Source organism: Hipposideros armiger, unplaced genomic scaffold (genome assembly GCF_001890085.2).
Source record: "Hipposideros armiger isolate ML-2016 unplaced genomic scaffold, ASM189008v1 scaffold_194, whole genome shotgun sequence".
Lineage (NCBI taxonomy): Eukaryota > Metazoa > Chordata > Mammalia > Chiroptera > Hipposideridae > Hipposideros > Hipposideros armiger.
Genome location: NW_017731544.1, coordinates 2,196,682 through 2,207,460, shown reverse-complemented (window position 1 = coordinate 2,207,460; position 10,779 = coordinate 2,196,682). Strand labels below are relative to the sequence as shown.

General features: G+C 39.1%; 1 protein-coding gene across 4 annotated transcripts in view; it reads left to right on the top strand.

The window, feature by feature from the left end:
* The first annotated feature begins 200 nt into the window (after positions 1 to 200).
* The window catches only part of SCAF11 (SR-related CTD associated factor 11), a 76,621-nt gene continuing 66,042 nt past the window's right edge, over positions 201 to 10,779 (top strand). For all 4 annotated transcript variants that reach the window (XM_019653070.1, XM_019653075.1, XM_019653073.1 and 1 more), the window contains exon 1: positions 201 to 449. The gene's annotated coding sequence lies outside the window, so the exon portion shown is untranslated. The remainder of the gene's footprint in view (positions 450 to 10,779) is intronic.

Below are 10,779 nucleotides of genomic sequence, written 5' to 3'. Positions count from 1 at the left end.
CCCTGTCGCAAAAAGTGGTTTGCCAGCTCCCCCCTGCGGCCTCGTTGAGCTCTGCAGCTGTGCACGCAGGGCCAGAGCAAGGGAGTAGGGAGAGCGCGGCGGGTCTTGCCGCTGCCGTCGTCACCGTAGCGTGTCGACAGTGGCGGCGCGGCTGAGCGGAGCGGAGGGAGGGAGGGAGTGGAGGAGAAGGGAGGGAGGAGGCCAGACAAGGCGGGGGGAGGGGGAGCGGCGGTGGCGCAAGCCGCGCGGAGCAGCGCAGCCTGGGTCCGCTCTCTTCACTGCGGCCGCCTCCCGACCCGGCCGGTAGAGCCGGCGCCCCAGCGGCCCCCCCGGAACACCCCAAAGCAGCCGTAGGAGTCCTTGTTGGGCAACTTGGCGGTGGCGTGACGGGGACCCAGGGACCTGCAGTGGGGCCGCCGCCGGAGCAAGCGCCTCGACCTCGGCCTGAGGTAAACACGGGCCGACCTCAAGGGTGGATGGGCTTGCGCAGCTGTCGGGGCGAGATGGGGGTTACAGGCCGGCGCAGAGCGGAGGAGCGGGCCCGGGCGACGGGAGGGCGGACAAAGTTTCGGAATCTTGCGCGGCCCAGGCGGCGTTCTGCGCTTGGAGGAAAGTTGGAGTCGCCTTTCCGGGCGGGGGCAGCTGGGGCGGAGAGAGTCCCCCTCTCCTCTCGCTACCCTGCGAGGGAGGCCTCGCTCTGGCCGCCGCCGCCTCACTGTCGGCACCCTGTCCCATTTCCTCCTTGTGGCCTACCCGCCTCCCGCCGCCTCCGCGGGCGAATCCTGTCCCCGCCCGGGTGCGGGGTCGGGAGTGGGGGTTTTGAGGAAGGAGGCGCCGCCACCGAGTCCTCACACATACACCCCCTCCCTGCAGTGGAAACGTGCCCTGCTGGGCTTCCGGGAGCTCCCCGACCCCTGTGTCCGCGCTACTTGGGAGACTTTGCTTTTGTCAGTTGCGTCCAAGCCCGCTTGTGAAACCAAACTTTACTACGCCGTGACCTCGCACAAAGTGCGCGAATGGGGAAGAGCCGGCGCTTGCTTCTAAGCATCAGCGTCTCTCCGATGCCCTGAATTTCAAACTCTTCTCCCACCCCCAGTTTTTAAACCTGTTTCCTGACCTGACAACAAAAGGGCCAGGAGTCCTAAACTTAGCTTAATCAGATACCTCCCCTGAGACCTAGGCATTTTGAACCATTCGAGGCATTCAGATTGCTGGTGGTCTTGCCTATGCACACATTTTGAAAAATTGTTTTAAAACTAAATGCCTGATTTAGAGTAGTTGATTAAAACATTCACAGATTCAAGTATTGAATTTTAACATAGTTGCATATATTTCTGTAACGTATTACATACCGTGTCTACGAGTTGAGCGTTTTTCATTCATTTTGGATTACATTGGAACATGTTTATCATGCAGTGAGCTATTTAAACAAAATGGGTCAAAAAGTTTTAAATATGCTTTGGCTAGGACATGTTGATAGTAAAATTTCCCAGTTTGGGCATTTTCACTGAATTTTCGAAAAAGCATAATGTATTTTTGTTGTTTTAAAAGTTAATTCATGCATATGACTACTTAGCTTAGTAGCAGAATATTGAAGGCAAAACAGTCTTAAGTAACTGGTTTTTTTTGTACTTGTAATTGCATTAAAATTTTGATATGTAATCAAGTCTCTTTCCAGACCATTACTTTCTTTTTTTTGTTTCTTTGGCAGTTAGCTTCATCGTCTCATTTTTTTTTTTGCTATTTAAGAACTGCAGTAAAAAGTCTGTGGGACTTCTGTTTTTGTTACTGATGTTTTAACTTACTGGGCAGAAGAAATGAAATTCTGAAATTGTCTTTGAATTGTTTTGTTTTATCTTATATCAAATATAATCTAAATTTACTTTATTATCCTTTTTGCCTGAGAATTTGAGTACATTTTGAGATTTTGGTGGGGCAAAATTGGATATTTACTTAACTTAAGGGTACTCATGCTGTAAAGACATTCTTCAGTATGTTAAGGGAGAAGAAAACTGTAGAAGAAAAGGAAAAATTATTCCTAAATATTCTGCCTGAAATGTCAGGAAAAAAAATTTAAGGGGAATTTTTTTCTATGTCTTTCGGTGGTGGTAATGGGGTCCATGGGTTAAGACTGAAACTCTTCAGGGGTCACTCACTTCCCCATCATCTTTTGGTCACTAACTAGTGCTTAGGCAATTTTCTTGAAAAGCTGTGCTGTTAATTAGCAGAGATAGGATGAATCAGTACTGTTACATGATGTTGATTCATCAGTAGCATCTTTTAGTAATAAAGTGTGCAATATTATACTACTCATCAACTTAATACTGAACTTTTAGGTACATCAGTGTGAGTCGTAAAACCCAACCAAAGAGAGTGGCAGGCACAAATAATAAAAAGTCAGCCCTGGAATAATTCATTGTAATTTCCTTTTAGCAAGCTCTCCTATCCTCTGTCCTTGTCTTCTAGTGATGTAAATTGGATCTTGACTTACTTTGCCCAGTGAAATAAAGAAGCCTAAAACCTAAATTCTTAATTATATCCTCTGTCCCAAAGAATAAATTAATAGCCCTGCACCTTATCTTGCATCTGAATGGTGATAACTGTTAGTAGCACTGAATAAAGCCCAGAGTTAAAATACCCGGTATCATTCTGTTGCTATTCCCAAGACTCACTCATCTTTGCATTCGTTTTTTAAAGCTGTGGCCTTAATTCCTAGTACTTAGGCACAGAAAAGTTCAATATAAAATGTGAAAACAACACCATCCTCTCTCACTTGCAAAATAGCTTCCTAAAAACTCTCACTATGACCTTTGTTCACCTGTAGTCTTCAACACTTAACAGCCAGAGTGATCCTGTTAAAATTTGTCAGATCATGTCACTTCTCAAGTGGCTTCTTATAGTAAAATCCATAGTCCTTACTATGTTCTACCAGGCTCTGAGTGTTTTGGCCTCTACTTTCTCTCTGACTTCATTACCTCCCTCTTTCTCCAGCCACACTTCTCTCCCACTGAAGTTTTCTCTGACTACTCTGTATAAAACAGCAGGCCCTCTTCCTAACCCTTTTTAGTCAGATATTTCTCCATAGCATTTATCACTTTCCAACACACTGTATAATTTACTAGCAAGTTGATTGTATTTCCTCATCACTCTAAGTTCTGTGAGAATAGGGTTTGTCAGTTTTGGTATTGTTTTGTCCCCAAACACCTGAACAATGTGTGATACGTAGCAGATATTAATATATATTTAGTGGATTAACATGCTTTCAGCTGGAAACATTTTTAAAACATTAAAAATAGTAATTGGGGTTTGAAACTTTAGACTGTGCAAGTCTCAGTCTTTTGCATAAACTACTAAGTTACTTAAATCCATGCATTATGTTTAGTTCAGGGGTCCACATTTTTAAAGAAGAGTGTGACAGAATATGACCTTGAAACAGATTTGTCAGAATATAGAAGGAACTAATGCTTAGCTAAGAGTGGTATAACTATTTTACTGTTTAAAATGTCATTTAGAAGCCAAATTAGACTTAATTTTGATAGTTCCGGAAGGCAGAACTAGTATTGTGGTGATGTGTATTGAAAGGTAGGGAGGAGAGGCAATAAGAGTGGATGTGGGAAAATTAGTTAAGGCTTTGCAGTAGTAGTACAGAAGAGATGAGAAGAGCTTAAATTAGGATGAGAAATATGGAGATGGGCAACAGTGAATGGGGATTTGGGATCAGTAGGCCTCAGGTGATGGATTGAAGGTGAGAAAAATTTCAAAGATGACTTCTGAGTTAACAGCTGAATTGATGATGGTACCAAATAAGGATCGTGATTTTTTTGATTCTGACATCAGATTTGAAGTACCTTTGGAACTTTCAGGTGGAAATTTCTGTAAGCAATTAAAGATACAGTTCTAAAATTCAGAGTAGCAGTATAGAAATAGAAATTTGGAGTCACGTAGGTAGTTGAAACTATTAGGGTGAAATTACTTAGGGAAGGGAATATAACTTGGAAAAAAGAGACACTAGAATGGAATTATAATGGTCTCTAACATAAAATATATACATATATATATATATATATATATATATATATATTGCTGGAGGAATATGAGATCCCAAAGAATACTGTGAAAGTCAGAGAAGTAGGAGATGAGAAACCAAAGGAAAAGCGTATAGGCGTACCTCAGTTTATTGTGCTTCACAATTACATTTTTTACAAATTGAAGGAAAGACCCTCCACCAGCAAAAAGATTATGACTCGCTTTATTGCTGTGGTCTGGAACTGAAACCACAGTATCTCTGAGGCGTGTCTGCATTTCAAGGGGAGAGTAACCAGTAGGGTCAAGTGTTGTTGAGAGTTAAGGAAGGTTAAGAGCTAAAGATTTTTTTCTTTGAATTTAACAACATGGAACTCATTGGCCTTTTGAACAAGCAGGATAGTAAGCTGCCCCCCCCCCAACTGTTGGTCCTGTAATTGCTTAACTAAATTTAAAAGTACTGAGATAAAAGATTAAGAACTTATACATCCACATTATGGAAGAGACCTACTATTTATGAAATATTTATTGTGTGCCAACTGCTCTGTTCCAGACATTTTACATACATTTTTATTTGATCTTTTCAGTAGCCTTGCAATGTTGAGTATATCGTTCCATTTTACAGAATGAGGCTCTAAAGACCTTAAATGACTTCCTAAGAATCTGTACCTAAGTCCATCTGACTCTTTGGTCTTTAGTTATCATCATATTAGTTGACCTCCCAAACTCCAGACCAATGCTGTCTAGTAGTAGACCTTTCTATGGTGATGGAAGTGTTCTGTATCTGTACTGCCCAATACAGTAGCTGACAGCAACAGGTGGCTGGCTGTTGAGCACTTGAAATATGACCGAGGAACAGAATAGTGGTTACTGTATTGGACAGTGCCGATATATCAATAGAACAAAAGTCACTAAGAATTCCATAAATAATAAAGCAGTCTTTTCTTATACAGTAGTACCCCTTATCCACGGTTTTGCTTCCTGCGGTTTCAATTGGTCAACTGTGGTTCAAAAATAGTAAGTGGAAAATTCCAGAAGTAAACAATTCATAAATTTTGAATCTCACGCCGTTCCTCTGTCTGCCTAGGACAGGACATGAATCATCCCAGCATATTCACTCTGTATATGCTACCTGCATGTTAGTCACTTAATAGCGTTTTGGTTATCAGATCAGTCACAGTATTGCAGTGCTTGTATTCAAGTAATCCTTATTTTATTTAATAATGGCCCCAAAGTGCAAGAGTAGTGATGCTGGCAATTTGGATATGCCAAAGAATATGGCAAAGAAAAGCCATAAAGGGCTTCCTTTAAGTGAAAATGTGAAAGTTCTCAATGTAAGGAAAAAAATTGTATGCTAAGGTGTACAGTAAGAACTGATCTACCTGTGAAGGAAAGAAATTCATCCTACTTTGCTGAGAGACCACATTCACATAACTTTTATTACAGTGTGTGTGTGTGTATATATATATATATATATATATTTTTTTTTTTTTTTTTTTTTTTTTTTAGCTGAGCCATCCTGCCACCTGTTGGCAGCTCAGCGGCAACTCAGCTCGGGCTGGACTTGAACCGCTGTTGCTCAGAGCTCAAACACTTGAGTGAGCTCTTAACCAACTGAGCCACTCAGCCAGCCCTTATAGTATATTCTTATAATTCTTTATTAATCAATTATGCCTAATTTTAAAATCAAACTTTATCATAGGTATATATGAATAGGAAAAAAACATATATATATATATATATATATATATATATATATATTAGTTCTATACTATTCATGGTCTCAGGCATCCACTGTAGAATCTTGGAACATGTACCCTGCGGATAAGGGATGACTATAATAACAAGAAGTGGAAACACATATTCTTGTTTTGAAGAGTACTGTTTTGCTTATATGCTACTTTTAGGTGTTATAAGTGAATATTGTAGGTAACTTTTAACAATCTCAAACTTTCAGAAAAGTTCCAGGTGTAATACAAAAAACTTTTCCCCTGGAACCATTTGAGAGTAAGTTGCAGACACCATCCTGCTTAAGTCCCAGGTACAAGTACAAAAAACTGTCCCATCCCAACCATTTGAGAGTAAGTTGCAGATGCATTTGGACAAGAACTTTCTGTTACAAAAACTATATCAAAATCAGGACATTAAAATTGCTGTATTACTACCACCTAACCCTCAGGTTTCATTCAAGTTTTGCCAGATTCCACAATAATTTCCTTTGCAAAAAAAAAAAAAAAGATCCAGTTCAGAATTCTGTGTTGCCTTTAATTATAATGTCTTTTTATACTCCTTCAACCTAGAAAAATCCCTCAGTCTTTTCTTGATGTTGATGACCTTAACAACTTTAAAATATTACAGGTTAATTTTGTTGTAAAATGTTTCTCAATTTGGGTTTGCCTGATATTTCCTTATGGTTGGATTCAGATTGTGTATTTTTTTGGCAGGATTTTTATAGTAATAATGCTGTTTTCTCATTGTATCCTATCAGATGATATACAGTTTCTATTTGTAACATTACTGATGATAGGTACTTTGATCACTTAATTAAGATGAAGTCTCCCTAGCTTCTTTTTATTTTTTTAAATTTTTATTTTTTTATTAAATTTATTGGAGGTGACATTGGTTAATAAAATTATAAAGGTTTCAAGTGTACAGTTCTGTAATACATCATCTGTATGTTGCATTGTATGTTCACCACCCAAAGTCAAATCTCCTTCAGCCACCATATATTTTACCGCCTTTACCCTTTTCTACCTCTCATCCTCCCACCTTTCCCTCTGGTAACCACTAAACTGTTTATGTCTGTGAGTTTTGCTTGTTTTGTTCGTTCGTTGCTTTCAGTTTTATAGCCTACATATGAGTGAAATCATGGTTCTCGACTTTTTCCATCTCACTTATTTTGCTTGGCATTATATTTTCAAGATTCATCCATGTTTTTGCAAATGGCAAAATGAGTAATATAATAAAATATTCCATTGTATATATGTACCACATCTTTATCCGATCTATCAAAGGACACTTCGGTTATTTCCATGTCTTGGCAACCATGAATAATACTTCAATGAACATAGGGGTACATATGTCTTTATGGATAAATGTTTTCAGATTTTTTGTGTATATACCCAGAAGAGGGATTTCAGGGTCATATGTTAATGCTATTCTTAATTTTCTTTAAAGTTTTTTTCTCCCTCTTAGTAATTAATAAGTATGGGGAATTATTTTGAGACTCTATAAATCCATTCCTTATCAAACTTCCCATTTATTCTCAAATTGTCCCGGCTTTGGCCAGCAAAAGCCCTTTCAAGCTAGTTTCTATGGAAGGGGATCAGTGTTGGGGAATTGGGGAAGGGGAACAGCTAAGTTGTCTTCAATCTTAGTTGTGGAGGGCGCAGATAGCTCAACTAACTTGTTTTGAGCACTTCCTTACTTTTTGACACAAGAAAATGTTCCAGGCTCACCTGTACTTTTCCTGCCACAGCCTGGAATCAAACACTTCTTCTAGGAGTGTTTTTTTTTTCTTTTTCTTTGTTTTTTGTTTTTGTTTGTTTCGTTTTGTTTGTTTTTGTGGAGAAAGGTATTTAGAAACAAAGATTTGGATGATACATACATTGGGTTGTCAGAAAAGTCATGATGCATTTTTTCTATGTTTTTTGTTGCAAAAATGCGTCATGACTTTTCCGACAACCCAATATATATGTATATAGAAAAACATGAGTTGGTACCAATTTCAATACACAGTGTTTAAAGTTTTCTTCTTTTCCAAATTTATAACTCCCTTCTCTTACAAGGAGAAACCTGGCTCCCATTATCCTTAATGTATTTACTTATATGATCAATCCTCTGTTTGTAGCTATTTTCCATTGCCACTGCTGCTCCCTCCTGTGAGTTGCTTAACATTTTCACTCAACTTAGGCTCTGACACCTTGTGCCAGGATGCATGCCTGACTTCAGACTTCTCATACCTCATGCTGAGGATCTCACCATTCTGCCTGAGTTCCAGTACCTCACGCTGGGCTCCCTCACCATCCTCATTATGGACAGCTCGCTAACCAACTTGGGCTCTCTAACACTTGCAGGCAGAATAGCAGCATTTACAGACATGTTCTTTTAAAGATTATACTAATTTTTATAAAAGATTATTGTTATATCAAAATTTTTAGTGAAAATTGGTGATGAAATATGTCTTGAATTTTTTATCATTTAAACCCCCTTGAGATTCACATCTATTAGTGATAAGACTAATCTTCTGCCTATTCTCCCTTTTATCCTTAGAGTTCTCAGACATACTTTTAGGGGAGTCTTTGTAATGCATTCTTGACAATAATATAAAAATTAGTTTACTTTTTGTATATAGGCTTTGGAGTTAATCACACCTGGCTTTGAATTCTGGTTGTCCCATATGCTGATTGTCACCTTTTATAGGTGACTTAATCAGTGTCCCAATTTCCTCACCTATTTTAACTAAGTAACGTTTACCTAATTCCAATGGTTAATAGCAGCTAACTCTATGTTTCATATCCTTAAGTTAGCTCTGTTTAAGTGAGTGATTTTCAAGCCTTTTTAATGCAGTGTTCTAGTGTTCAATGTTGGTGATGTTTTAGTTTTTAAAATGTCCTGTTGTGTGCTTTTTTGAGGATTCAATGTGCAAATTAATGCCAGCATATTTAGTCATTGCCTGATATAAAGTAGGCACTCTCCCTACCCATAATCCTGTGGTTTAGGTTTGTTGATACCTATGTGCCTATTTGGTCTGGGGATGAAACATGGTCTTTGCTCTTGGAGAGCTTAGTTCTAATCAGGCCTTCTTTATTATTGTTCCCCAATGTTCTTTCTGTTTTCTCCTAACTTGTTTTCCATACTTTCCTCTCTTCCCCCACTTTGTGCTGTTGCATTATCTTCAAAACCCCCAATTGAAGCATCTTTGAAGCCACTCTCAAAATTGATAAATGGAAGAAAGGGGGACTTTTCCTTAGTGATTCTCTGTTTCTTACAAAACACAATTTAAGTCCTACCTTGGACTTAAACGTTAAGTCCCTTTCCATTCTGGTTCATAATTATGTTTTTGCCCTTATCTCCTGTTGCTGTCCTAAATGAATTCATACCGACTAAAACCTGAAAAAATGCCTGTACCTCATATTTGGTACTTAGCATATACTCTCTTGTTGTTCATCTGTATCCTATTATTTCTCCACCTCTACTTTTTGTACTAGGAAGTGGTATAGTATCTTAATATGCCTTGTATTCCAATGCCAGGCTCAATATCCTGACCACAGTAGTAGTTTAGCAGCTTAAAGTAAATAAAAACAGAAATGTAAACATTAAAGAGAGCAGCCACAGCCACCACACTACTTTGAAAATTCTCTAGGATAAGTGAAATAGCTTACAAATCATACATAATCTGTTAACATAAATATAACTGCTACACATTTTGTATGTCTAGATGGCCTGTCAAGAAAATTGTTTCTTTAAACTGTTCTAATTGGGAGTAAAATATTAATAACTTAAAAAATTTGTAAGCTATCATTCACCTGAAAACCTTATCGTAGAAAAGGCTTCAAATAGGACAGCTTTAGTGCATTAGGCCATATTCTTTAGGAACTGTTGTACACGTCCAGATACTTAGACATCAGCATATGAGTAAGTAATACAATGGAGATGCATGAAACAATATGAGGTGTGAAAAGGCTTCAAATAGGACAGCTTTAGTGCATTAGGCCGTATTCTTTAGGAACTGTTGTACACGTCCAAATACTTAGACATCAGCATATGAGTAATACAATGGAGATGCATGAAACAATATGAGGTGTGATCAACAAATACGGTGATTGTTGCTGCTGAGTGCCATCCAACAGAAAGCCAGGGACCTTCAATATGGGAAGTGGTGCATCGAACCCTAGTAACGGTGACAAGTTTCAACTTGTTCGGTGCAGTTCGGCGTAAGCTATGGTTGAGAGAAGGTGTGTTTTAAAGTGTGCCGTAAATCATGGATCATGAACAACACATTAACATGAAATGGGCAAATGGTTTCATCCTCATCATGACAATGCTCTGTATCACACATTGCTTCTGATATGGCAATTTCTGTCAAATAAAAACATTACAGTGTGTCCTCATCCACCTTATTCACCGGATCTGGCACTGTGCAACTTCTGGCTCTTCCCCAAAGTCAAAATGACCATGAAAGGAAAACGTTTTGAATTGATTCGGGACATTGAGGCAGTCACGACAGCGCAACTAAAGACACTCATGAAAGAGGACTTCCAGAACTGCTTCAGAAAATGGGAAGAATGATGAGATAAGTGTGTTTGAAGTGAGGGGGAGTATTTTGAGGGAGATTAATGGCAATGTGTCTTTACTGCAATAATTTTTTTTATTTAAACATTCACCATATTTTTTTATCATACCTCATGTTCACAGGCTATATCTCCACAGGTTATAGATGTATTGTTTGTCAGACCTTTCAGTGCTATAGAAATGCAGGAAGGAGATAGAAAATTCAAATACCTTCTTTCCTTTCAATCTCATCTTTGGTGATATAATTTGGGTGGTCACTGTGTTAGTGATAGTATAGAACCTTTGGAAAGACTGGAGACTGTAAAGTTATCAGTCAAAAAGTACCTTTGTTGGGCCGGCCGAGTGGCGCGATGGTTAAGAACTGACTTGGGACGCCAGAGGACCCCGGTTTGGATCCCACATATGAGGGCCAGTGACACTGCCCTCTACAGCTAAGATGCTGAACAACAGCTCAACCTGGAG